Below are 27,806 nucleotides of genomic sequence, written 5' to 3' on the forward strand. Positions count from 1 at the left end.
TCCCCAGCCCCCAGATCTGGTCATCTCTGGACTTCTGCTGTCTCTACTTGCCCCAGATCCATTTTTTTCTGGCAAAAGCAGCTGTAAAGCTAGCAATGTCCTGAACAGAAGGCAAACTCATCTCTTTGCAGGCCCTTCTCACCCATTTGTAGATGTAACTTTTGCAAAGCCTTGGATCTTATGTATTGGCCTTGGGACAGTGTCATATTTAAGAAGCATAGGACAGGGGAGGGGAAGGGGGATAGTAGAGGATAGGAAAGGCAGCAGAATACAACAGACACTAATATGGCAATATGTAAATCAATGGATGTGTAACTGATGTGATTCTGCAATCTGTGTACGGGGTAAAAATGGGAGTTCATAACCCACTTGAATCAAAGTGTGAAATATGATATATCAAGAACTATGTAATGTTTTGAACAACCAACAATAAAAATTTAAAAAAAGAAGTATAGGACAATAGCCAACATGTAATTTAAAAGGAATTCCATTCTTTATTCATCTGTCATGTAAATCATTACAGAGAATAAAATTAAATTGGAATGCTTAAATATTTACTACATACTAAACATAGAAAATTCCCATTCTCTTCCCTCTCTCCTTTACTCATATTTGCTCTGATGAGATTGTCCTTATCCTCTTGAAGAAAATTCCTACACCCCTTACCTCCATGACTTCCCTTTGTTTATCAGCCCTGTTATTCTCCTCCCTCAGGATTTTATTTTACAGCCTGAATTAGCTTCTTTCCCAGCAATAAGGAAAGTTTCTTTTTTGGAGGGGGCAAGAAGGATTCTGCCATGAAGATTTCTCTTTTAAGAGATGAGCGAGAGAAAGAAGCAAATACCCACACAGAAATAAATAACCCACCATCACTTAGACAATTTTCAGAATAGGCATAGCCTCATTATTTTCTTGTTAGTCACTCCTAGCAACACATTTTCAACTGATCTTTGTGGTGTTTAAAGGCCCACATCAACAATTACCACTCAGCTTGGTGACAGCCAACAAGCTGGTGAAAAAAAAAAAAAAAAAAAAAACAAAAAACGGTAACTCCTTGCATGGGACCAGCTAGCTCAGAAACAGGACTGTGATTACTTGGACCTAGTAGACTTTTTCTGGAAGAGCACAGAAGCTTTACCTCTTGGCTCTGTCTTGAGTGCAAGAGTCTGTTCATCTGTTCAACCAAGGAAACCACCAAGAATTTCTGTGAATCCATTATTAGTCCGGCTCTTAGCTAGATACCGAAGACCAAGATGAATAAACTTCAGTCCTCATCTCCAAGAGCTCATCTCCAGTTGGAAAAAGAATGGTCTGATCACATCAGCCACAGCAAAATTAAGTGGAATTATAGTAGACCTAGTAGCTAGCGACTATGAGGCCACTGGGAGAGAGAAGTAGCCTTGACTTGCAGTAGGGTCACCTGAAGAAGACTTCCCAGAGGAGTTGTCATTGGATCTGAATCAAAAAAGGAAAAGTAAAAGTGTTCAGGCAAAGAATGGAGTACAGGCATTTCAGTAAGAAGCAAAGAATAGGCAATGCCATAGTTACTTGAAAGAGGGTGATCTGCTGGGGGAAGAATGGAAGTTTAGAACAGCTAGAGGGTATGTGGAATGGAGCAGGAAGAGAGGACACTGGAGCAAGGAAACCTGAGCTAATGGTTTGAAAGGTATTCTTTCTTTGTCCTAAATTTATGCATTAATTTTTTTATGTATGCATAATTAAATCACATTTTCAAAAGAAAAGCAAAATTATTATATGCCCCTTGATCTTTTTTTTTTTTTTTTTTTTTTTTTAGTTAGTGACATATTTTTTACATGCCAGTTTATACAGAACTGTTTTGCTATTTTAACAGACAAGGAGGAACCAGTAAAGGATTCTTAATTTGGGGAATGATTGGATTGGATCTATGTCATAGGGAATCTAGATGGAGTGAAGGGGACCTGGGCAAAGTCCACTCATGGAGGGTGATAATGAGAACACCATTGAAAAGCCTACAAGGATGAGTTTTGAGAAAGATTTCTGAGGCCAAATCAGCAGGATTGGGACAGGCTGTGAGAATGGCTTGGTGAAGGTTCATTCTGTTAAATGTAATAGAAGCTACTCACAGTAACTTCAGAAGAAATGTTTTGAAGGATGTTATTCAAGGGCAGGAACTACAACTGAGCCTGAGGATAGTCTGGGACTCCAAATTAGAAAGCTCTCAGGAATCAAGTCACTGTCTGCTCATTCGAGGACTGGGGTCTCTCAGCCCAACTTCTCACTGAAGGTCCACTTCACGGATCTCTGTGTGTTTGCTTCTCTCTGCATTTGTGCCTCTCCCAGCTACAATAGGAGGCTCTGCAGAACAAGCTAGAACTTAGTTCAGTCTAACCTAGAATAACTAAAGTCAGAATCTGGGGTGTAGGCGTGGCCATCCCATAAGTGAGTGAGTGTGTGTGTGTGTGTGTGTGTGTGTGTGAGATGTGGTGTGGAGCAGGGCCTGTTTTCAGAATTCCTTAGGCAGTTTCAACATAGAGTAAGGGTGAAAACCTCTGGTTTGGAACGATCAATGTCTCTAAGGCACCAATTCCAAATTCCCGGAAGAGCCGATGTGCTGGGTGCAGCCTGGGTCAGGTGTTCACTCTGGTTCAGTTGACAGTGGCCCTGGAGGCAGGGGCTGGACAGAATAAATGTGGTGACAGTTAAGACTGTTCAGCCTCTTCACCAGGAAGTGGAGGGGGGAAGGAGGGGCCCTGAGAGCATCATAATTTTGTAGCTCCACTCTGCACAGGCAAATCAGGTTTCATGTTTACCCGCTGCTCCTGGCCCTGGGGACAAATCTTAGGCCTGAATGGAAAATGAGTACTTTATGTCACTGGCGTGGATCCCATTTACTCCCATCCTTGTCTGAAAGGACAAAGGGAGTGACTTAGTCCCTGAGCTTTAATCACCAGACCGGCTCTGGTTTGGCCTCCGCCCTCTATTGGGAGCGTACACTGCCCGACTATGCTCATCTCGGGCCATTTAAGCAAATCCAGATGGCAAAATCGTGTCTCCTGGATTGTGGAAGCAAACAGCTGTTAAATGATATTTCGATGGACTGGCTTCTTATTTGTCATCAGAATGAGCAATTGCCAGTGGACTGTGGCTTCATATTTCCATCCAGATTTGGGGGAGGCAGGGAGGAGGGAAAGAGCTGACCAGAGGACACTAGAGAAGCTGGCTATTTGTTTCTGTCTTCCTCCATATTTACCCCACCAGTTGTTAGGCAGCTCCTCCCACTCACTTAAGATTATCTCCCTAAATGGAGAATTCTTCACACCAGCTGCAAAGAGAGGAAAAGGAACCTTGGCTACATTTAGGGAACTTCGCCTAACCTCAAGAGATCTTTTCTCAGCTCCTCCAACTCAAAGTCAGGCTTCTCCGGGGGTGTGGGTCTTAACTGTCCAAACTCGAGGACGGCCTGGTGGGTGGGTTGAGAACTAGACACCCTTTATTATTCTGCTCTGCCAAGTCTTATCTTCCCTGTCATCATCCCAGTCTGGACCACAGTTCCAAAAATGATTCTATATACTTTGCCCACTTGGTAATTTATGGATGAGTTTTTGAGTAAATATTTTTCAGTTTTGTTTTCATTTCACTAGAAAAGCTAAGGAGATTATATCTTTATGCCAAGACAGAGGATTTGAGACTCAAGACCTTAAATCAAGAACCAGATCTGTCAATTACTAGTTTTGTAACCTTAGGCAAATGACTTTGGTTTCCTCCCCCAGTTTTCTTCCCATTCTCCCATGACTGTTTATACCTACTTCTATTAGTATATGTATCACATGTGGGTGTCCAACAGGAGATTTTGAACTTCTTAAGACTAAACTTCTGTCTGTCTGGTGATAAGCACAGTGCCTAGACACATAGCAGATGTCCCAAAATATTAAAGTTTATCATCTTACAATCTATGAAATTGGGACAATGATATCAAATTGTAAATACTGAATAAGACAATTCATGTGACTTATAAACTATAAAGGATAATAAATACATATGCTTAAAAGCTGTAATAATGCCTTTGCAAAGTTTTGTATAGTTTTTAGAACATTTGGTTCTATTAAATTATGCTCATTTCATACTTGAAAAGTTTGGGAGGGCTGGGGATGTAACTCAATGGTAGAGTGCTTGCCTTGCCTAGCAAATGTGAGGCCCTGGGTTCAATCCCCAGCATCACCAAAAAGAAAAAAAAAAAAAAAGAAAGAAAGAAAAGTTAAGTTTAAGTTAAGGAGTTGTAGGGGATACTAAGACTTCTCATTTGCAAGATTTTTAAAAATCATATGACTTACACTTTTTAGCAAAAGACTCTGTTCTCACCTGGGTTGTTTTCTTCATTCAACAAAGTCACATTGCTTAATGGTAGATATACTTGGTTAAAGGATGAAAGCTATAAACCAGAATTTCTCAACCTCCACACTACCAACATTTTGGGCCAGTGATTCCTTGTTTGGGGGGTGGACAGCTGTCCTTTACATTGCAGGATGTTTAGCAGAGTCTCTTGCCCTCTGCCCACTAGATGCCAATAGCACACTCCTCCCAGTTGTAACAGCCAAAAACGTCTCCAGACTTGGGCAGATGTGGGGAGGGGGCGCATCAAGTCTCCCTTCCTTCCCTGTTGAGTAAGTAAGTCTTGACTTACACTTTTTCCTCTGTATCTTTATCATGAACATTCTCAATAGATATCTATCTCCTCAAACATTTATCATTTCTTTATGATAAAAACACCCCAAATTCTTTCTTCTAGATTTTTGAAATATACAGTAGTACATAATTATTACCTATAGTTGTACTATTTTACACAATAACACCAGAATTTATTATTCTTATATAACTGAAACTTAATATCCATTGACCAACCTTTCCATCCTCTCTCCCCCAGACTCTCTTCAATCTCTGGTAACCACTATTCTATTCTCAATTTCATTTTTTTTCTTTATTTTTTTTTATTTGTCAGCCTTTATTATCCAAAAGGAAAGTCAAGCCCTAGAGTTTGCTTTTAAAAAAACCCAACCTTGTTTATGAAAAACAATGTTTTAACTCTTTATGACTTTTAATTATCTATTCAATGCCATGGAGCAAGTATTGATTGCTTTTTAATCACTATTTTTCCAACCACTCTCAATTTCTGTGAGATCAATTTTTTTTAGATTTCATATATGAGTGAGATCATGTGGTATTTGTCCTTCTGTGCCTGACTTATTTCACTTAACAATGACCTCCAGTTTCATCTATGTGTTGAAAATGACATGATTTCATCCTTTTAATGACAAAACAGTGTTCAGTGGTATGTATTACCACATTTTCTTTATCCATTTATCACTTGATGGACACTTTGGCTGTTTCCCTTTCTTGGATATTGTGAACAGTGCTACAAAGAACACAGGAGTGCATATGTCTCTGACATACTGGTTCCATTTTGTTTGGATCTACCCAGGAATGGGATTGCTGGGTCAAATGGTAGTTCTATTTTCATTTTTTTAAGAACCCCCATACTATTTTTATAATAGATGTACTAATTTACATTCCTCCCATTAGTATTCAAGAGTTCTCTTTTCTCCACATCCTCACCAGCACTTGTTTTTAGTCTTTTTGATGATACCCGTTATTACTAGTCGAAGTGATATCTCATTGTGGCTTTGTTTTGCATTTCCACAATTAATGATGTTGAGCATTTTTCATGTATCTATTGGCCATTAGTGTGTCTTCTTTTGAGAAACATCCATTTAAATCTATTGCCCAAGTTTAAACCAAGTTATTTTTATATTGAGTTTTAGGGTTCTATGGAGATATAGACATAGATATTCTGGTTACTGGACCTTGCCAGATATGTGGTTTGCAAATATTTTCCCTCATTCTATAAGCTGTCTCTTCACTTTGATGATTGTTTGCTTCGCAGAAGCTTTTCAGTTTGATGTAATCCCATTTGTCTATTTTTGCTTCTGTTTTCTGTGCTTTGGGATCTTATCCTAAAAAAAATTTTGCCCATTCCAATGTCCTGAAGTATTTCCCCGTTTCCTTCTAGTAGTTTCATATATTATAGTTAAGTATTTAATTCCCTTTAACCAGTTTTTATTTTTGAGGTGAAGGACTTGCTATATTTCCTAGGCTGGCCTTGAACCTTCCACCTCTGCCCGCCATGTAGCTAGGATTACAGGCTTGGCCAGCTACTTATAAAGTTGGTATTCTGAAGGCAAACTGACATCTGAGAAGACAAGGGAGTAGTTAATTGGAACCCATCTGAAGAAGAAATTGGTATGGGTTGTGTAATGTGTCCACTGTGTTTCAAAACAGATCTCTTCACACTTACAACCACCATCAGCATGGCCACTTTGAGCTCCTTTCTTTCTGTAGGATCTTATTTAAACCTCAAGGCAATCCTGATGAGGTTTTATTGGAGATAAGTATAATTATCTCCATCTTACTCATGAGGACATTGAAACTCAGGGATGTGTGAACTTGGTGAAGGGCACATAATTGTTAAGTGTCAAACTTGAGATTCAGTCCAAAGCTCAACAAAGTGAATTGCAAGATTCCAGAAATTTCTGTGGAACTCTGAAACAGAATAAAGAGCTTCTTGTCTAATTCCTATAACTATTTCACTGTGAAAAGAAGTCCTAAAAAAAAATCTCATATAGAAGACTAGGAATCATATAATCAGGATGTTAATCCCTACATTACTACTTTGTAGCCAAGTGATCAGGGCAGCTGACTTGCCACAGAGCTCAATTTTCTCATTTAAAATGGAGATCATAGGGCTATCATGGTGGTGTGTAAACTGTTACACTCTACAAAAATGTAGTTTTACCACAGACATTTCCCAGGAGTTTTGTCATAAAATCTCAAGAAGCACATGGCTACCCTACTCAAGTCAAGTTGGACTACCATCGCTGAGGCTGTCCAAGGTGTTCTCTTTCCCATAACATCAGCAATGATGGGGGAGAATGAGCATGTCAGGCTGTGGGGGCCACTCCTCTAATATGTTGCTGCATTTGAAACACAAACAGGGCCTCTTCTGAGTAACCACGAGGAGAGGACGAACAGACTCAAGGGCACGTCTCCAAGTGGCTGGCGTGCACCCAGAGACTATGGAAAATTGTGGTTTGCCTCAGACTCTGGCAGAAGGGAAAAGTCCCAGCTCCCAATTTAGTGGCTTCCACAAAAGTAAACCAAAGTGAGTCATGTGAGGATGGAGAAACCACCAGATACAGTCTTCCATGTGGGGATCACGATAAAGATGAAAACTAGAGATGGGAGAACTCTAAGAACCTGGGCAGCTGGTGATGCTTCTTAGTGAGTCAGCGTGTGAGACGTGCACAGGGAGAAGGCACGAGGACGTACAGGTTCTCGCTCACATGGGAAGTGGAAAAGCCCTGTGTGTCTTCTGCCTCTTCATTGGTTGCTTTGCCAGCCACAGTTGAACTTATATGGTGTTACTATAGGAGAGTGACCTGGTGCTTTTTAAAACACAGAATTGCCTGTTAAAGTTCAATTTTCAGAGGGGAAAAAAAGGGGAATCATAAACTGAAATCAATTTCCATGCATGTATGAGATTGTCAGGATGAACCCAACTACTATGGTAAACCATAAAGCACTAATAAGAATAAATAAATAAAATAAAGTTCAGTTTTCACTTTTGCAGAGTAGAAGAGGACCTGTTTTCTTTGCCAATGCAAACACTTTGCAGTGCTATTATTTCCATTTTTTAAAAAATTAATATCTACTTGTGATGAAAATCCAATTCAAGTAGTGGAGAACATTAAGAAAACTCTCCTCCTTCCACTCCTCCTCTCTCCATCCACTCCCTATTATAACTGATTTTTGCCAGTTCTGGGTAATGTTCTTCTGGTGGTTGCCAGAAAATATTAATAACATGGTTATGTCTCTAATCTTTTATTTATGAACTTGCAACAGTATTTACTGCCTCCTGCTACATGAGGGTTTGTGCTCCCTCATCCTCTCACCCTCTGTCTCTTCTCACACTTTAGTCTGTATTCTCCTTGGTTCCCTACTGGAATGAGAAACTCCCCATCTACTCCTCCCTCCTTTCCTCCCATTTCCTTCACCTCCTGATTTCCGTCATCACTATCATTCCCTTTTATATTTAATGGATTTTTAATAACTATATTCTGTTTGTAAACCAAAGTTGTCTTCTCTGCTTTTGTCCAAAGATTGATTAAAATGTTGATAACTCACAGGGAGTTTTATAACTCTGTAGATATTTAAATCATTTACTGAGGAATCTGGTAAGAAAGCAGAGAATCCTAGGCCACTCCAAAGAAAATGTTTAAAAGGAAAAATTAAATAAATTGTCTTTCCTTACTCTAATCAGTTCCTCAAAACTATGCCTTAATTTAGATCGCTTCTCATTTAGATTAGGATTTTTATCTGCTTCTTGATTTTTCTGAGGTTTCTACTTGCTTTTGATATTTTTTAGCTAGTTGACATTAGAAACATATATCCTCTTTATCATATCATGAAGATCAACCAATTTCTGAAGCATACAACTTTCTAAATTTTGCATTACTGTCTTCTGGGTATGTACCACAACTATCACAATGCCTTTTTAATTTTAATTACATCCTTAAGGGATTTCTAATGTTTCTTAGATCCTTTGACTTTCTCTTTCTTGTATTTATCTTTCATTTTACTGGAGTGTCAGGATGAACATGTTGAACTTTGAGGCAAAAAAAAATATACAGATACATACTTGTATATGTATGTATATACCCAAAGAGAGATATATGCTTTAAATTACATTTCTATAATTTTTAGTGCCCAAAGAGAGATATATGCTTTAAATTACCTTTCTATAATTTTTAGCAACCTCAGTATTTCACATTTTTTTGGCCATCTATATTTCTTCTTCTGGGAACACTGTTTATACAATGATGGTTCTAAATGTCACTCAGCCCAGCAGATGTCTGACTTAAGCTCCTTGCACATACAATTTTAAGTTGCAAAGATGTAACATTTGTGAAACCTTACTCATTGTATTAGTATTTGTAATTCTTTAAGAATCATAAATAAAATTTGAACTGTCAGTTTAGAAAGCTTAGTGTTCTCCTTCCTCTAACTTTTCCTCCAGCACTTCCTTCCTGACTTTCTTAAGAAACTAAGGGAAGAGGAAAGAATGTACCACACCATGTGTATAGACAGCTTTTTGCCACTGGGAACAAAATGCTTGACAAGAACTTAGAAGAGGAAAAGTTTATTTTGGTTCATAGTTTTAGAGGTTTAGTCCATGGTTGGCCAATTCCATTGATCTGGGCTCCAGGGGAGGCAGAATATCATGGCAGAAAGAGGCAATAGAGGCAAAGCTGCTCAGCTCATGGCAGCCAGGAAACAGAAATAGAGAGAGGAGACAAGCCACTAAAATATAAATGTCAAGAGCATGCCCTCAGTGGCCTACTTCCTCCAGCCACACCCCACTTCCCCACAGTTATCACCTAGTACAGTAGTTCTTTCAAATTATTAATCCACCAAATGGATTAATCCACTGATTATGTTACAGCTCTCATAATCTTAATTTCACCTCTGAACATTGCTACATTATCTATCACAGGAGCTTATTGGGGGACACCTTATATCCAAACCATCACACTATGGTATCCTTTCCTTCAGTCAAATTTCCATCTTGCCTCTTTCCTGAATTCTGACTCCCACTTCTACTTGCCCATAAAAGTCTTCTAGGACCTGCCAGGATGGCACCCCTGCCCAGGTTCCATTCAACAACAGGACATATATGTGAGGTGGAGGGCCCCGTATGGGGCACAATTGCATGCAATTGATGGTCATGGTGACAGGCCTCAATGCCCAGGGTTAACGAACTAGGAGCCCCAATTTGGTTCATATAAATTGAACTCTCCCTACCTTTTGAATGCAAATGCATGCTCAGAGTACCTTATTTTAATAATGTAAGCAGTACTATTTGTGAGAAAAAAAACTCTTCAATTGGAAAAATCAAACCCTTTCTGAATATTAACCTTTGTGAAAAGAAAGTCATGATAATACTGAGAAACCTCAAAGTCATGTGTGTGCATGTGTGTGCACATGCCTATTTAAATTTTAAGAAATTTTAATATACTAATGTGGTAAACTGAAGAGCTGGGAAATTCAGTGCCTACAGCCTCCCTTTCAGCCTGGTTGGAGCTACCAGGGACATGAGTCTATTTGTGGCAGAGAGCTTGTGCTACAGAAGCTGGAGAATGATTTCTCTTCCACTTGCCTCATGGATGTACAATTTCTGGAGGGAGAAAGAGGAATAGGAAGGAGTAAAAGTGATCTTTAATGAAAGATGAGGGATGTTTTCTCTCAAATCTTCTGAGAAGTTCTCAACTTTAATCTTATACCATATTGTCATGGAAAGAAATGCTACTTAAAGCTGGGCATGGTGGTGCATGCCTGTAATCCCAGAGGCTTGGGCGGCTGAGGCAGGAGGATCCTGAGTTCAAAACCAGCCTCAGCAAATTAGTGAGGCCCTAAGCAACTCAGCAAGAACCTGTCTCTAAATAAATCATTTTTTAAAAAGGGCTGGGGATGTGGCTCAGTGGTTACGTGTCCCTGGGTTCAATCCCAGTACTAAAAAAGGCATCTCGAAGAAAGGGACCCAAACAACAAAATCCCAATGAAACCATACAACCTCCAAAGGCAAAGGCCATTTCACATAGTACATATTTGTATTTGTTGGCTAGCCCAGCATAACAGAATGTCACAAATAAGAGACATTTGTTTACTCACGATTCTGGAGGCTGGAAGTCCAAGGCCATTGGATGTGGTTTTTTGTGAGTACTCTTCTTAGTTTGCAGACAGCTTTGGTGGCCTCACATGGTCTTTTCTCTCTGCACCCAGGGGGAGAGAGAAATCTCTGGTGTCTATTCCTTTTCTTGTAAGGACACCAGTTCTATTGGATTAGGTCCCCACCCTCATAGCCTCATTTAGACTTTAACTACCTTCTTAAAGGTCCTATTTACAAATTTAGTCATATTGGGGGTCAGAGCTTCAATATAAGAATTTGGGGTGACAAAATTCAGGCTACAAGAGTATCTAATAAGCAGCTACAATTAATTAATTAATGCTCTAACTGCTTTCCCGGACATATGAGTTCCTGATTTTAATACTACCCTATTTCTTATTCATATTCTTCTTATTCTTCCTTAAGGTTGATGTCATTGCTAATATGATTACACTACCAAGGTCATCAAGGTTACAGATTTTACAATGTTCCTTTGAGGTGGCAGGAACTTGTTCATTCATCACTCAACAAACATCCACACGTTCATGACAAGCCCCCCATCCACACTCTGCCCCCTCATTAGGGCCTGTTTTACCTCTCTATTTCTGTCTCTGTCACTATTCACTCTTGTTTGACTGTTTGTGCTCCTGTTTAGTCAGGGTGCTCTAAAGGAACAGAATACATAGTAAGTATAATTATAAAAGGGGGACTCACTAGGTTGGCTTATGTGACCAGAAGCTGGATAGTCCACAATGGCCATCTGCAGCCTGAAGAGCTGGAAGAACCAGTAGCTGCACAGTGCAAGAGGCCCCAGAACAAGAGGGATCAACAGTGCTACCCCTAGTACAAGCGGAAGGCTACTGGAGAATTACTGGCAGGGTCTGCTTTGGAAGAGTGAAGAAGCTGTTAAACCACGATGCAAAGAAAAGAGCACCTACTCCAATTTTAAATCAAATTAAAGCAAGCTTATAATTCCAACTAGCTGGGACCGTCCCTCTCCCAAAATTCGTGGGATAGAAGACAGTATTCCAGCTCTCTAGGAGCACAGATTTATAGCACAGAAAGTTGCAAAAAAGGAGGGGGGTGTCTTAAGAACTTTCAGATAACAGAATTTTGACAAGCATAATACAAAAGCAGGTAGTAGGTTAATGATCTAAATGGTTCAGCACTTAGGAAGTAAATTTAGATCCCAACATCAGAATTTATGAGGCACCACTAAGGTTTCAGAGAGGGTTGCTATCTGGTCAGGGAAAACCAGGCATGGGTGAGTTCAAGGCACAGGCAGCCATTCCAAGCAAGTTTAAAACATCAAAATACAGCTAGGCCAAATAAAAATCCTAATATTTTACATAAAACAGAAATGAATCTTTTAAAACTTTTGACAAGATGGTTCCTGATCTTCAGAGGAAATTAGGCTGGGTTATTAGGCGAGAGTCCAATATCCTCAGATGATCGCAGCAGCAATAAAGAACCTGGTCAAGAAGAATTGAGCTTGCATTCACTGCTGTTTTCTTGTTCTTCCAACTTTTATTCCATCCAAGCCATCATCCTATTGGATGGTTCTGCCCATGCTTAGGGAGGGTTCTCCATTTCAATTGGCTATCCCACACGCCAATCATTCCTAGACACACCTTCACTGACACACCTATAAGCCTCTTAATTACTGACATCTCTTAATCCAATCAAGTTAACAATTAAAATTAACTATTAAGCCAAATAAAATTCTCTCTCTTGCTTTCTCTTCAGCAAGAAGAATATGGACATTCCAGGGCTCTGGAAAAATGTCATCAAAACTTATTCTATGTCTTTAATGAATATTGTGAACTTATTGTTCTAAAAGTCTGCATGTTCCATCTGATGAAAATAAAAATAAGGAAGCTCTGACTTCAAGTTATAAATGTGTTGCTCATGGCAGGAGTGGCGGATTGGATGATTGTGTCACATGAACAAACCAGAATTATATAGAAATGGTCCTCCTGGAGCACCTGGGGCCTGGAGTGACTTCTTAAGATGCTCATTTCCTTTCCTGAGTAGTCTTAGGTCACATGTGTGGTCTTTAGAGCTGTCCCCATTATCTTCTGACTTCCTAGGACATCACAGCTCAACACCTCTTTTGTTTCACTCTCCAGTGGTCCCAGCATGCTCATTTCCTCTCTAAGTCCATTGACTTTCCAAAATATCCGTAACACATTTATAGTTTGCAAAGTATATTCTCTTGTCATCCTTTAATTCTCACAAGTACTTTTTGCAGTGACAGGGACTCAGCCACCCATGTACTCAACATGAACTATTTGGGGACTAGGTGACATGCCAAGTTCAGAGATGACTAGGGCATGCTGCCCATCAACTCAAAGATCACTAGGGACCCAGTGTGGAGGCCATCATGAGCACAACATGTTAGGTGCCATGGAAGGAGGGCATCATGGGGTAAGAGCACAGAAGAAGCTCATTCTAGCTCCAGAGGACCAGGAAGGTTTCCAAAGGAAAAGTATGGATCTTGGCCTTGATGGGAGAGTTGGAGCTGGGCAGGAAAAAGGGGGTTGAGGTAGTGTCACACAAAGGGTCAGGACCTTCAAATTATAGGAGAAAAAGTCAGCCCATTTGTGGTATTAAGTTGTTGTGTGTAGCTGCAGATAGAGTGTAAAGTACAGAAGTGAGGTGGGCAGAAGAGGAATGAAGAGAACAACCATCTGGGGCCCAGATCACAGGTGAGTATGTTTCTGGACCTAGTTAAGACTTTGGACTTTCACTCTAAGGCAAATAAGTCACTGAGGGTTATAAGAGAGGTGGATGGGTAAGACTTGGAGTTTAGAAAGTAATCAGGCCATGTGGACACTGGGCTGAGGCAATGGGGCTGGGAGACAAGAAGCTACTGACATGGTCCAGGAAAGAGAGGACGGGATTTCAAAGTGGGGCAGAGACAATGGGAATGCGCAGCAGGGGTGGGTTCAAGAGATATTTGGGAGATTATAAAGGACTTGTGACTGAATGAATGTGACAGGGGAAGCTTGAGCAAATGTCCACATTTCTGTTGGGCTCAGGCATGAATGACGAAGCCATTCACCTAAATGGGGCCAGGTGGGAAAAAGAATGAACACTGCACATGCTGAGCTCTAAGGACCTGCAAATCCCAAATAGATGTTCAGAGAAGTTTTGTCTCAGGGTCCAGGAGCTCAGAGAAGAGGTCTGTTTTGCCAGTATAGATTTGGAAGACACTATGGTGTGGGCAGTAGTTGATGTCATAGAAGTATGTGAAGTCACATGCTTCCCAGGGAGAGGTTCAGAAACCTGATGTCATTTGACAGATAGAAAAACTGAAGATCAGGATGGTCCAAGATCTCACAGCTGGTACATGACAGAACTGGGCTGAAGCCAGGTCTTATGGCTCTTTATGTACAGGAAGCTGCTCTTAAGCAGCAGCCATTCATCATATTGCTCCTGGAAGGCTGAGGAGTAGATCAAGTACCCGCCCCGGGCTTTACAGGGAATAAGGCAGAAGGTGCAACACTTGCAGCATGTTCACCTCTCACTTTATCCTTAACTGCTGCCCTTCCAGGGCCTCTCACTGTTCAGCCTCCTTCCCCGTCTCTGCTCCACACTTGGGCCTTTGCTTACCTCCTCTGATCATCAAAATTTACCTGTCTTAGTCCCATCTATCTCCACTCTAGAACTGAAGTTTCCTCCCGGGCCACATGATAAAGCAATTTCTGCTAAAATGGGTATCAAGAGCTTAATGAGAAATCCACCCCCACTGTACCTCTGCCATTCAGCCAGTACTCCTGGAGAGGTGTAAGTACCATTGCTAAAAGCAAGAACTTCAAACAACTTGGAAGACTGCTGTTAAGGAACAGATAGAACATAAGCAGAAGAGACAGTGGGGGACCAAATCACCATGGGCACATTTCCTATCACAGTAAGGTGGCTGGACTTATGTCCATTCAACATGGTGAGGCAGGACACGTCTCGTTTCCAAGACCCTCCTTTGCATGACAGCTAACATTCTATTTTACCATATGGCAGAAAGAACAGGTGTGTCCTTGATCCCAAGTGCATGAAGGGTGCACACACACACCCCACAAGTATGTTTCACCTACTGCTCTGCAATTTGACAGGAGCACAGACAGGGTGGTTTTTAAATCAAGGCCCTAGGTCCCAAATCTTCCTTCTCAAGTATTCCAAGTGACTTCGTTGGTAGAAACGGTGTTCAGCTAGGTTAGAACCCTGCTCAGAAACACTAAGGGGTGAGTTGAAAAGGAGCACTTTGGGTAGGAGAAGATTATTTCTCCCTTGGCTAACAATGATAGTCTCTTTTCAAATTAATGAAAAGAGGGAACAAAATCTAAAAGGTCTTTTAAAGGAAGTACAAACTTGGAAAGATGAAGGAACACTTATAAAACAGCATGTCTTGCTGTCTGTTTCCTGTCTTGCCAGACATAAGCCACAGTGACCCCACGTCACTGAAAACAGCAGCTGCTGAGGATGGGTTTGGGAAGGAGTCAGGGTGTCCAGCAGGCACAGGGGTAGTTTATCTCATGGCTTAAGATATTAGAGGAGGCCCAGGGCATGCTCCTGCCTACCTGGGTGATTGTTAGGTGGTCCAGCTCTGTTGTGACTCTGGGGATGGCTGATGGTCCTCAGGTGGTGCAGGTGGTGGCCACTGAGACCAGTTCACCTCCCAGCTGCAGACCAGAAATGCCAGAGCACTGGGAATTGAGGTTAGTGGAGTTCATAAAAGCAATGTTCTCTGGCTGGAATGGAATTGTAGATCTGTCCAGTCTCGCTCCTTCTAGTCAGTGATGAATTCCTCGGCAACATTCTTGCCAAGTAGGCATTAAGCCAGAGCCTGACAGCCCTTGTGACAGGAAACTCACCCTGCAAAGAGACCCATTTTGTCCTTGGATCATACTGACTGGAGGGAAGGTCTTACTGAATCCAAATGCCTCTGTTACTCCAACTACCTGGTGGGAGATGCTCCTCTACAGTCTCATGGGATGTTTCTGCCTGTTCCAAGTGGCAGATGTTTGTCTGAACTCCTAGGTCTGCCAGAATGCAGGCAAGACCAGCTCCTTTGTACCTCCAAACACAGATGACAGGGGCATTTTGAACAGAATGTTCAAAGCTAGGAAGAGCTGCTTTTTTCACCTCTGAAACCTCAGCATCTGCCTAGAAACTGGCACTAAAGGTACACAATTAATATCTCCTTTGGCAATGTCATTCTAACCACACCCTTAACTTGGTGCACTCAGCCTAGCATAGGAACCAAATTTTGTGCTGAGCTTTTGCAAAGGGTCTCTACTCAAAGAGATATATCAACTCCTTTATCATAGGAATTATGGAAAATTCCTCCAAGAAGATCCCCAGAAAATTGTTTTGGTTTATTGTGTAACTTCCAAAGTGCCAGGAAAGTACTAAGATGATGAATACTAAAAACATTCCACACCTAGTCCATATTGGTACCCCAAGTATTTGTTGAATGAATGAATGGCAGAGGGAAAGGCTCTATTTTATATATGCTATATAAATATATGTAAGTTTATGTTATATAACTATATATTTTAAATATATGTATGTATATTTAATCTGTATAAACCTTTCTTGTTTTTAAAAGTACAGAAGCCAGATTACCCAAACTTCAGTTCTTACAAACATAAGCATTCATACATGCATACACATAGCTTTCTTAACATCAAATAGCTCTGGAGTGCTTTTACTTACCCAAGCTTATTTTTCAAAAATAAAATCTTCCATTATTTAATTTAAAATGTATCTACAATAAGTTTGACCCCCTTGCCACAAACTCTAGCTCTTACCTGTAGATAATATAATAATAGTGGAAAATAATAATGTGTGTATTATACACCCTAAAACAACACAATAAAGAATTATAGCTAATAAGCCAGACTTGGAGATAAAATACAAATTTTTTAAATACTGAATTAATCCAAAAAGAAGATCGAAAGATTGGGAAAACAGAACAAAAGACAGGTGAACATAGAAAACAAGTATCAATATAGTATCTTTAAATTGAATGATGTCAGTGTAATGCTCTAAACAGCTCAACTAAATGCTAGATATTTCCAGATTTGATTTAAGAAAATAAAAAATAAGACCAGCTAAATACTGCCTATAAGAAACTCACTTTAAGTTAAAAGATCAATGAAAAGCTTAAGGGTGTAAATGGTAATCTGAAGAAAGCTGAAGTGACTATATTAATACTAATATTTTGAAGCTATTGTAAATGGGGTAGTTTTTCTAGTTTCTCTTTCAGAGAATTTGTTACTAATATACAAAAATGCTTTTGATTTATGGGTATTGATTTTATATCCTGCTACTTTGCTGAATTCATACATTTTCTGGTGGAATATTTTGGATCCTTTAAGTATAGAATCATATCATTGGCAAATAGTGATTGTTTGAGTTCTTGTTTTCCTATTCATATCCCTTTAATTTCTTTCGTGTGTCTAATTGCTCTGGCTAGAGTTTCAAAAACTATATTAAATAGAAGTGGTGAAAGAGGGTATCTCTGTCTTGTTCCAGTTTTTAGAGGGAATGCTTCCAATTTTTCTTCATCTATAATGATGTTGGCCTGGGACTTAGCATAGTTAGCTTTTACAATGTTGAGATATGTTGCTATTATCTCTAGATTTTCCTAGTGTTTTGAACATGAAGGAGTACTATATTTTGTCAAATGTTTTTTCTGCATCTATTGAGATGACCATGTGATTATCTTTAAATCTATTGATGTGATGAGTTACATTTATTTATTTCTATATGTTGAACCAAACTTGCATCCCTGGGATGAACCCCAGTTGTTTGTGGTGTACTATCTTTTTAATATGTTTTTGTATTCAATTTGCCAGAATTTCATTGAGAATTTTTACATTGATGTTCATTAGAAATATTCATCTGAAGTTTTCTTTCTTTGATGTGTCTTTGTCTGGTTTTGGAATCAGGGTGATATTGGCTTAACAGAATGAGTTTGGAAGTGCTCCCTCTTTTTCTATTTCATGGAATAATTTGAGGAGTATCGATATTATTTCTTCTTTGAAAGTCTTGAAGAACTAGGCTGTGTATCCATCTGGTACTGGGCTTTTCTTTGTTGGTAGGTTTCTGATGGTGTCTTCTATTTCATTGCTTGAAATTGATCTGTTTAACTTGTATATATCATCCTGATTCAGTTTGGATAAATCACATGATTCTAGAAATTTGTTGATGTCTTTGATATTTTCTATTTTATTGAAGTACAAAAGTCCCCAACCATTTTATTTATTTATTATTCATTCTAATTATGTATTTATGAGAGCAGAATGCATTTTGATTCATTGAACACAATTTAAGCACAACTTTTCATTTCTCTGTACATGATATAGTGTTGTACCATATGTGCAGTCATACATGTACCTAGGGCAATAGTGTCTATCTCATTCCACCATCTTTCCTGCCCCTATGTCCCCTCCTATCCCCTTTCTCCCCTTTGCAAATTCTAGCTCTTTCCAACTAGCTTCTTTCATTAGCATAATGACTTGAAGATTCATCCAAGTTGAAGCTTTTTATCAATAGTTTATTCCTTTCTCTTTCTGAGAAGTGTTTCATTATATGGATATGCCACAGTATGTTTATCCATTCATCTCCAGATGAACATTTGGATTATTGCTGGGTTTTGGCTATTATAAATAAAACTGTTCTGTGTTGTGTACAAGTCTTTTGTGGACTTTGTTTTCATTTGTCTTGAGTAAACACCCAGGAAGAAAGTAGCTGGAGAATGTGGAAGGAATGTATTTGACTGTATAAGAAACTTCCAAACTGTTTTCCAACATGATTGCCATTTTCCATTTCTTCCAGAAATGCTTGAGAGTTCCAATTCCTCTACATGATTGCCAATACCCTTGTTGAAAAATCGTTAGACCAGATATATGTAAGTGTATTTTTGGTCTCTCTATTTTGCTTTTTGTTGAACTTTATACCAATACCACATTGTCTTGATTACTGTAGCCTTGTGATAAATCTAGAAATCAGATAATGTAAGCTCATCAGCTTTGTTTTTCTTTTTCACATAAGTTTTTCTTTCATTTTTATAAGTCTTTCACATTTCTATATGAATTTTATAATCAGTCTGTCCATTTCTATTCAAACTGAAAAGCTTCTTCTCAGCAAAAGAAAGAATCAGTGAGGTGAATAGACAGCCTACAGCTTGGGAACAAATTTTTACCACGCACACATCAGATAGAGCACTAATCTCTAGGGTATATAAAAGAACTCAAAAACCTTAACACCAAAACAGACAAACAAACAAATAACCCAATCAATAAATGGGTTAAGGAGCTGAACAGACACTTCTCAGAAGATGTTATATACTCAATCAACAAATATATGAAAAAATGTTCAACATCTCTAGCAATTAGAGAAATGCAAATCAAAACTACTCTAAGATGTCATCTCACTCCAGTCAGAATGGAAGCTATTAAGAGTACAAACAACAATGTTGGCAAGGATGTGGGGGAAAAGGCACACTCATATGTTGCTGGTGGGATTGAAAATTGGTGCAACCAATCTGGAAAACATTTTGGAGATTCTTTGGAAAACTCGGAATGGAACCACCATTTGACCCAGCTATCTCACTCCCTGATTTATACCCAAAGGACTTAAAAATAGCATACTACAGCAATGCAGCCACATCAGTGTTTATAGCAGCACAATTCACAATAGCTAAATTGTGGAACCAACCTAGATGCCCTTCAACAGATGAATGGATAAAGAAACTGTGGTATGTATACACAATGGAATATTACTCAGCTTTAAAAAGGAATAAAATCATGGCATTTTCGGGTAAATTGATGGAGTTGGAGAATAATATCATGCTAAGTGAAGTAACTCAATCCCCAAAAACCAAAGGCCGAATGTTTTCTATGATATGTGAATGCTGATCCACAATGGCAGGGGGTGGGGAGGGAGCATGGGAGGAATGCAGAAATTTTAAATAGGGCAAAGGGGAGGAAGGTGAAGGGAGGGGGCATGGGAGTAGGAAAGATGGTGCAATGAGTTAGACATCATTATCCTAAGTGCATGTGTGAAGACACGAATGGTGTGACTCTACTTTGTGTAAAACCAGAGACATGAAAAATTGTGCTCTATATGTGTACTATGAATTGACATGCATTCTTCTGTCAAGTATAACAAATTATAATAAATGAATTTTTTTTTTTTAGAAAAACTTTGAAAGTACAAGTCATCTAAACCAATCTACGGTAACTGAAAATGGATCAGTGTTTAAGTTTTACGTCTGTTGAAGGAAAGTAACATAAACGAATGAAGCTGCCACAACTTGATGCCTGAGGAAGGTACAGACGTGGTCGTTCCATCATGTTCACAGAACTGTGAGGCTGGTGGCTCTGAGTTTCAAGAATGCCACAGGCTGGCCAGTGTTCCCTTTGCTGGCCACTTTAGTAGATAATGGAATTGCACTGTGTGACTTTTCTAAATGATTTTGTTCCAGAAGTTCTATATGTTTATTAATGTATTCCTGGTCTCTCAGCATTTCTGATCTGTTACATATTCCAAAAGGTTAAAGTTTCTAACCTGTCATTACTTTAAAAAAAATTTTGTATTGGCTGTCATGATTTTTAAAATGGCTCTAAGAGGTGATCACCCAGCCCCCACCTCCCCAGTTGAGAACTGCCTTATTCTCGCCACCTGTGCTTGAGCTCTATGATTGTGTTCACTGAGCCTGGCCAGAGTCGCCTCCTCAGGAATTTAGAATTGGGAGAGCAAGACATGATGTGGCTCTCTGTCATCTGTGCATAGGCCATTAGAGCATTGTCAGGCAGCAAAGAGGTGCTGTGACAGCCTCCTGGGAGAAAAGCTAGCCAATTCTAAGACAGGCAGAAGCCAGGAACAAATGCCTCCCTCAGGTCTCAGGTGAGACTCAGTCACTGTGTTTGGTGACCTGAGATGTCTCTGTAGCCTTCTACTACAGTCACGCTGCACAGAACATTATGATCAATGGCAGGCTGCCTATGTAACAGCAGTACCATAAAATCATATTGCCCACAGCCACCTTAGTTTGTGTTAAGTACACTTCATGATGGGCGGACAATGATAAAATCCTCACCAATGCATTTCTCAGAATGTGCCCCCACCCTCAAGTCACCAGTAACTATGCTTCTCTTTTTCCACCAAAGCTGTTTTGAAGTGCATTCCGTTCCAAGCCACCCCCAAGAAAATTGATTTTGATGGTTACACAGCCATGAGCCCACTCATTCCTGTTATTTTCAGTATTTTTACTTTGAATTCTGAAGGAAATTTAGTACAACCCCTTCCAATGGCAAATACACAGCAACTGCCTTTGCTTTTCCTCAAAGTAACAATGAGTTGTCTTTTGTGATGAAAGAGGAAACCACTGACCAGTGACGGTTGGGCTGGGTTTCTAGCAAGGCAGAGGGAAGGAGCTCTTTTCCTATCTCCAGACAGGGATGCCGAGAGCGAAGCTGGGAAACAAAACTATCCTGAAATTGTCTTCAAGGAAATTGTCTTCACGTCTCCCCATCTGGAAAATCTCTCATATATCTCATCTCAATTCTTCAGCCTTTTTCTCGGGCGATCAGAGAACAGTTATTACTGGTCTCTTTCTCGTACCTATCAGTAAGGTGCTCTTCAGCCTTCTGTTGTTCTAGGCTGGACGACCCATTTCCTCACTGTGTCATAGTTCCTGCTCTATCCAGAGTGGGATCCAGTTTGCTTTTCCATTCCTGGCTGCACACCGCCCCCACCTCGCTCAATTGCTACATTAAAGTGGATGTAAATCAGTCTTCTCTTTCTACCTCCCAAATGTTCCCTTAGTCTCCTCTCCTGCTTCCCTCTCATTCCCTGTGCTCACCAGCTCTCACCTCCCCTCTCTCCTGTCTTCCTGCATCCCACAAATAACTGCTGAGGATGGCCCGCTCCTTCACCATGGCCTTTTCCTGAGGTCCATACCACCCCCTGGTTGTAAAGCCTTCCTTCTTCCAAATGAAATAAAGTCTCAACCCTAGGTTTGCATTCATTCACCTCCTCCATCATCTGGTCCAATCCATCTCCCACTACAACACTTTTGTGTTTCCTGTGATCCCATGGAGCTTGCTGATTACTAGACGTAACACCATGAACTTGCACATATTGTCTTGTTTCCACATGCCCTCTACACAACTTTCCTTCCCTTTTCTCAGCTTGCCCAAATCCTATCATCTATTCCCCTTTACTTCCAAAACTTAGCTTGATGGGCCTTCCTTTGTGATCCTCCTGGGTAAGGATATGTCACTCTGGGCTACCTGGTCACATGGTACGCATTTCTTTTTATACTTTACAGAACTTCTTAAAGTTCCCAGTGGAATCTTTCGATTTAGGTCTCTTCCCCTCACTAGAAAACAAGCTTTTGGAGAACAAAGCCAGGTCCTACACTTCCCGCTAAGGCTTCGGGTGTCTAACTCAAGACAAGGTGCCTGTGAACTCATTAATTAACTTGTGAATTCTAATATGTGACCTACAGCCAAGCTGTAGGCTCACAACAGCTTCCTCTGGTCATGTGATGCTGTTTCAGAAGATGCATGAGGTCAAATGACTCAGCAAAAATTTGCAGGCCAAATGACAGGAAATAAGAGCTTCAAAAGCAGGCTCCGGTGACATTGATCAAAAACACATGTGCCTAGAGGAGGTTTTCTACAGCACACACCAAAGGTCTGCAGGCCCATTCGGTGCCTGGAGGGGAGGGTGGCTGCTGAACCACAGGCTCCCTAGTGTCCCTCTCCTGGTGCCCAGTGAGGGGACCTGAAAGGCCTGTGGAGCTTTGTTGCATGTATGCAGAGGCCTATCTGCCTTATCCAAGAATTCTACTCACCATGCTTCTGCAGATTTGCCCCTCTAGGGTTTTTAGAAGTAAAATCATTTTTTGATAAAACAGTTTCAAAGAGGAATAACATAATTGCACATTTCCCCACTTTCTTGAGCTGTCAAAGATACTATCTGACCTCTTCTTAATAGCTCTGTGCTGATCTCAGGTACAGTGATTGCTGTTTTTCCTACAGGATTGCCCACCCTCTACTGAAGAGGCAAGAAGACATTATGTTTCGAATAATCATGATTACAACTCTAATAATAGCTAAGCCTGACCAGCACTTTCTATACACCGAGCACACCCAGATGCCTTCTAGATACATTCTTTCATTTTTGCCTCACAATATCCCTCAGAGGTAGATGTTATCTTTTGCAGATTTTGGATGAGATAATCAAAGAGCAGAGAGGTTAAGTAACTTGCCCAATGTTGTACTGCAAGTTAAATAGAAGAGATTAAGCCCTAACCTGAGTCCTTGAGCTTCAGATCCTACACTGCAAATCCTGTACTATGCTTCCTCCCTGGGTACAAGTTGGCTTGAGATACAGTGACCAATCGGTCCCAGGACTTTTTTGCCCCTAGCACTGTGAAAGTGCTCAATACAGGAAAAACAGGAATAATTAGTCACCTACCTTGAAAACTAGAGAATGCTCTGCCAAAATGCTTGGCTTTTGTAGGGCCGTGTTCCTCTCCCAATGTCTATTCCTAGCTCCTGAGGCTGGGGAAATAATCCATTAGCCAAGAAAGTCAAACCAATAAGTATGGGCCTTTCTCTGCAGGGACAGGAGACACACTGGGGCTTTCTGCCATTAAGCCTCCCTTTAAGGCATTTTGTTCAGTATTAGTGAGGAAGAAATTTCCATGAATAAAAATTAAGTTCTTTATATTTAAAACAAGAAGATGGCTATGTGGACTTATTGTGGATAATTCCCTACTTTAGAGTTGTATTGTGGGGCATGTTGAAGAACTTATCATTTAGATCATTAAAAAACCTAAAAGAGATCTTTCTTTCCCATGCATTATTTGTTTCATATGTCACTTGGCTAAAATGTGACTCTGGTCTTGTGATGTAGGTGCATTCTCAGGGACGAAGCTTTGGCTGCAGTAGTACCCCAATACACACCCACAGGTATCACAGAAAAGGAAGGTTTCAATGAGAAGAAAAAACAATGGTGAAGTTTGCAGCAAGAAACTGCTTACTTCCACAGGAACAGTTGTAAGCAGAAACCTGAGTTAATTGACATTACAGTGCTAGTTAATTCCAGTGGGATTTTAGTGCTTCTTCAAAACTAGTATTGTAGGCAGTATCCATACACCACAGGACTCCTTCCTTAATTTGCCCGGTCTTCCAGCCTGAGAAAAGTGTGTGGGATTTGTGATCGCCTTTTTCCTCAAAGACCTTTTCTAAAAACGTTTGTGTCTGCGGAGGCTGAGGTTAATGGTAGTCTGGCCTCCAGAATATGAGGCTGTGTGTATTTGGAAGACGTTGCTTCCTCGTGACATTAAATGCTCCCTTGAGAGTTCAAGATGAATCTCCAGGCAAAATAAACTGAGGGACTTTCTGCCTGCTTCTTGTAACTACACAAGCTGGGATATTCTCTTAGCAGGAAGACTTAATATTTCAGGAAAAGAGAAGCAGCAGAAGAAAGCTGATCAGCCTCATGGCTAGACGGGAGGGAGCTGTTTCTCTCCTGGATGGCCTCAGTTTATCTTGGACTCCACATGCAGCAGTCTGCAGAACCTGGATGGACAGTCATTCTCTAGGGGGATGTCCATAAGTCTTTACACCTCACCCTCCCCAAAGGGACTCCCTAGTTCCAAGCAGACAATGGGTATTTGATGGGACAGCCAGATGACTCTTCAGTGAGCTATATAACTCCTTTAGGAACTAGAAACTAAAGAGTTTAAGGCTGCCAGAAAACATGGCTAATTTGCTTTTCCTAACTAAACAAAAAAATATTCCATGGAAAATTATAAAGGCATTTATAAAGGACATTGAGGTTCGTGTTTCTGTTCAATTATTTTTCATTTTCTTCTTAAAAATTTAACTTATTATTTCATTTTCTTCTTAAAACAAAAAGGTCAAGAGATTTCCCTCCTGCAAAACCAAACAGTCTGTTTTCTTTCACAGGAAGTTCATGACATCTTCATGGAAGGAAGCGGTCTCCTTGCCTAGGTGTATCAGGGCTACATTGGCTTTCTCTCTCAGGATGCTTGCCTTTGGAATTCAGCCACTATATTTGAGGAAGCCCAGGACCTAAGGAGAAGCTGACATGGTAAGAAGTCAAGGCTTCCCCCAATAGGTAGCACCAACCAGGCCCGGTCAAGCCTTCAAATAGTGACAACTCTGGCAACATGTGGTTGCAATCTCGGGAGAAACCTTTAAACTAGACCTGCTTTCAAATTCCTGACTCATACAAACTAAGGGCAATAATAAATGATTATTATTTTTTAAGCTATTAAAGTTTGTCATGACTTGTTAGGGAGCACTGTTCTGCTGTCCTTGAGTTCGTCCCTTCAGAATTAAAACATGACTGCTATAGATCTTGACCTCACGCCATCATTTCAGGTAAATATAATAAATATTTTCAGGGTAGAATTCAATCATCTTATAATAGGCATCAGGCAGTTAAAATTTTCCAAATCCAAATCTGGACGCGGGGCTGCGTTACTGAAAGCTTCAGGACTGGCTAGATTATCACGATCTTTTCAAGCAAGAACAGTGAGCTACCCTAAAATACTTTAGACAATCCACACAAATTGACCACTAGCAAGCTCACTAAGGAAACCCCATTTGTAGCATCCATTGCATCATTTTAAAAGCCACTGATTTTGTCAACAGAAGCCTATTCCTAACATGACCTATGCCAATTAGCAAACCTTCTGCTATTGATCATAGTGAGAGATCACAGAGGCTCTCATGAGAGCTGTCTCTGGAACACCTGCTTCCTAATTAGAATGCCGGCTCTCTACCCTAGGGTGTGTGTGAATTCACACTCAGAACAAGTGGCTGTACCTAGGGGAGTGCGGCCTGGAATACACTCAGGAGAGCATACTGCCTATGATGAAATTACGGACACTATAACACTCAACTGGCTTTCCGACCTCAAGTTCACTCCCAACTCCCCTAACAAGCACCCCTATCAAGTCCCACAAATAATTTTCACTCACTTCTGAGGAACCCCACTCACTCAAACACAGGGGTGGGATTCCTTTCTGAGACCTCCCAGTATGAGCTATAGAGACTCTAAATTGGCTTGCAGGCAGCTATAAGATGTGCCTATTTCTCAAGGAAGGCACTTTAGACCAAACCTATATTCAAGAAAAATATGCAGTATTTTTTTTTTATCTGCCTCATAACTTGCTATGAGAGTCAGTAATCCTCATTATGGCTGAGGCTAGGGTTTGATTCTTGGAGCCTACAAGATTAACACCAGGATCATCTTATTCCTTAATGGCTGCCTCCTGGTTCTCACAAGAGAGGCAATGGAAAGATGCAAATATTAAATCCCCACAAAGTACCTATGTTCTCCTCAATCTCCAGCTGTGGGTGGATAGAAAATGCCCTATTTTCCCAGTGGCAGACATCAGCCAAGGTTATCAAGGCACACGGGCATTTACTGAGGAAAATGGAGCGGCCAATAAAGTTGGCCCAGGTGACAGCTGGGGCTGTGGGGAGTAACCCAGGAGAGGTCTGTTTTCCAGCCTCCCTAATGCCAATTGTGGACCTAGACAGGCTCCTTGACCTTTCCTGGCCCCTGCATTTCCTCATCTATACAACAGAAGGTAGAAATGATCCCTCCTGCTGCCAAGTTCTGCCCACTCAGAGCTGCCATTGCTGGAGAACCTGGTTTCGCTACCTTCTTTGATGTTCCCATATTTCCCCCTGTCCTCCTGTCTTCCCTTATCCTCTCCTCCTCTCTCTTTCACTCTATATAGAGTACTTGCTGTAACCTCAGGACAGTCCCTGCCCTCAAGGACCTCACCATCTAGTAAAGAATATATGGATAATAATGCCCACACACCCATTATTTTAATAAGAATTAATACAAAAATGTCAATTGCCAATGTCATATATAAATATTAAGTATCCCCCTCCAAAAAAAACAAAAAAAAACAAAAAAAACTCATGTGTGAAACAATGCAAGAAAATTGAAATGATTGGGTTAGGAGAGGTTGAACCTAATAAATGCAGTAATCCTCTCATAGAGATTAACTGGGTGGTAACTTTAGGTAGGCTGGGTATGGCTGGAGAAGGTGGGTTTTATATTTTGTGAGCGGTTTAGTCTCTCTGCTTCCTGTTGGCTATGTCCTGAGCCACTTTCCTCCACCGCACTCTCCCATCTTGACGTTCTGCCTCACCTTGAGCCCTGAAGAATGGAGCCGACTGTCAATGGACTGAGACCTCTGAAACCCTGAGACCCAAATAAACTCTTCCTTCACCATAATTGGTCTGTTCAGGTCTTTTGGTCTCAGCAATGAAAAAGCTGACTAAAACAGCTCCATGTAGGAAACACGCTAAGCACTTTTCATGTGTCAGCTTGTTTCACTGAGTTCCCACAACACCCCTTGTGGCAGGAACTGTTAGTACTCAGTGTGAGCTTCCGGAAAGCCAAGGATGCTCCTCGAGCCCCACAGCTCTTGCCCAACAGAGTATCTCGAGCTAACCAAAATCACAGAGCAATGTGACAAGTGCTGCCATAGTGTGGTCAGCACTGTAAGACAGTGACAGGAAGGAAAAAGAGCCTCTCCCTCCATGAATCTAGAAAGGTCCTTCAAAGAGGTACTTTTAAAGAATGGGAGGGGCCTTACCTGGTGGAAAAGAATTGATTGCATCATTAGATTAACTCAGGAAGTGATAAGGAAGCAATAAAAAAATGCCACTGACATCTAAAAATATCATAATAAAGGAAATTACCTTTGTAATGTTGATGATGCTTCACTTTTTACACACTCACACACAATGCCCACTTCATGGGTTCTACTCTTGCTTCATTTCCTCCTTTATGCTAAGTGATGACATCTACCTTCGCTGACGGGGTACAGGAATTCTGTCTTAGAACTTGCCTTCCCCAAGCTTCCGGTTTATGCATTTGGAAATCACGTGGTTATTTTCTAGGGCAAGTGCTTGAGTGTACTTTACTTAAAACGTGTTCTAGAGCAGATCTGGGGAAAACCCTTCACTTT

The 27,806-nt window shown here is 40.6% G+C and overlaps 1 long non-coding RNA gene across 1 annotated transcript; it reads right to left on the reverse strand.

The window, feature by feature from the left end:
* On the reverse strand, nucleotides 1-25,900 carry LOC131424913 (uncharacterized). The gene is made up of 3 exons (XR_009228555.1): nucleotides 15,334-25,900; nucleotides 10,762-10,862; nucleotides 1-1,455 (listed from the first exon to the last, which is right to left on the reverse strand). It is a non-coding gene; the product is annotated as an uncharacterized LOC131424913 (long non-coding RNA).
* Between the last annotated feature and the right edge of the window lie 1,906 nt (nucleotides 25,901-27,806).

Source organism: Marmota monax, unplaced genomic scaffold (genome assembly GCF_021218885.2).
Source record: "Marmota monax isolate L192 unplaced genomic scaffold, Marmota_monax_Labrador192_F-V1.1 WCK01_AAM20220418_F8-fsc00070, whole genome shotgun sequence".
Classification (NCBI taxonomy): Eukaryota; Metazoa; Chordata; class Mammalia; order Rodentia; family Sciuridae; genus Marmota; species Marmota monax.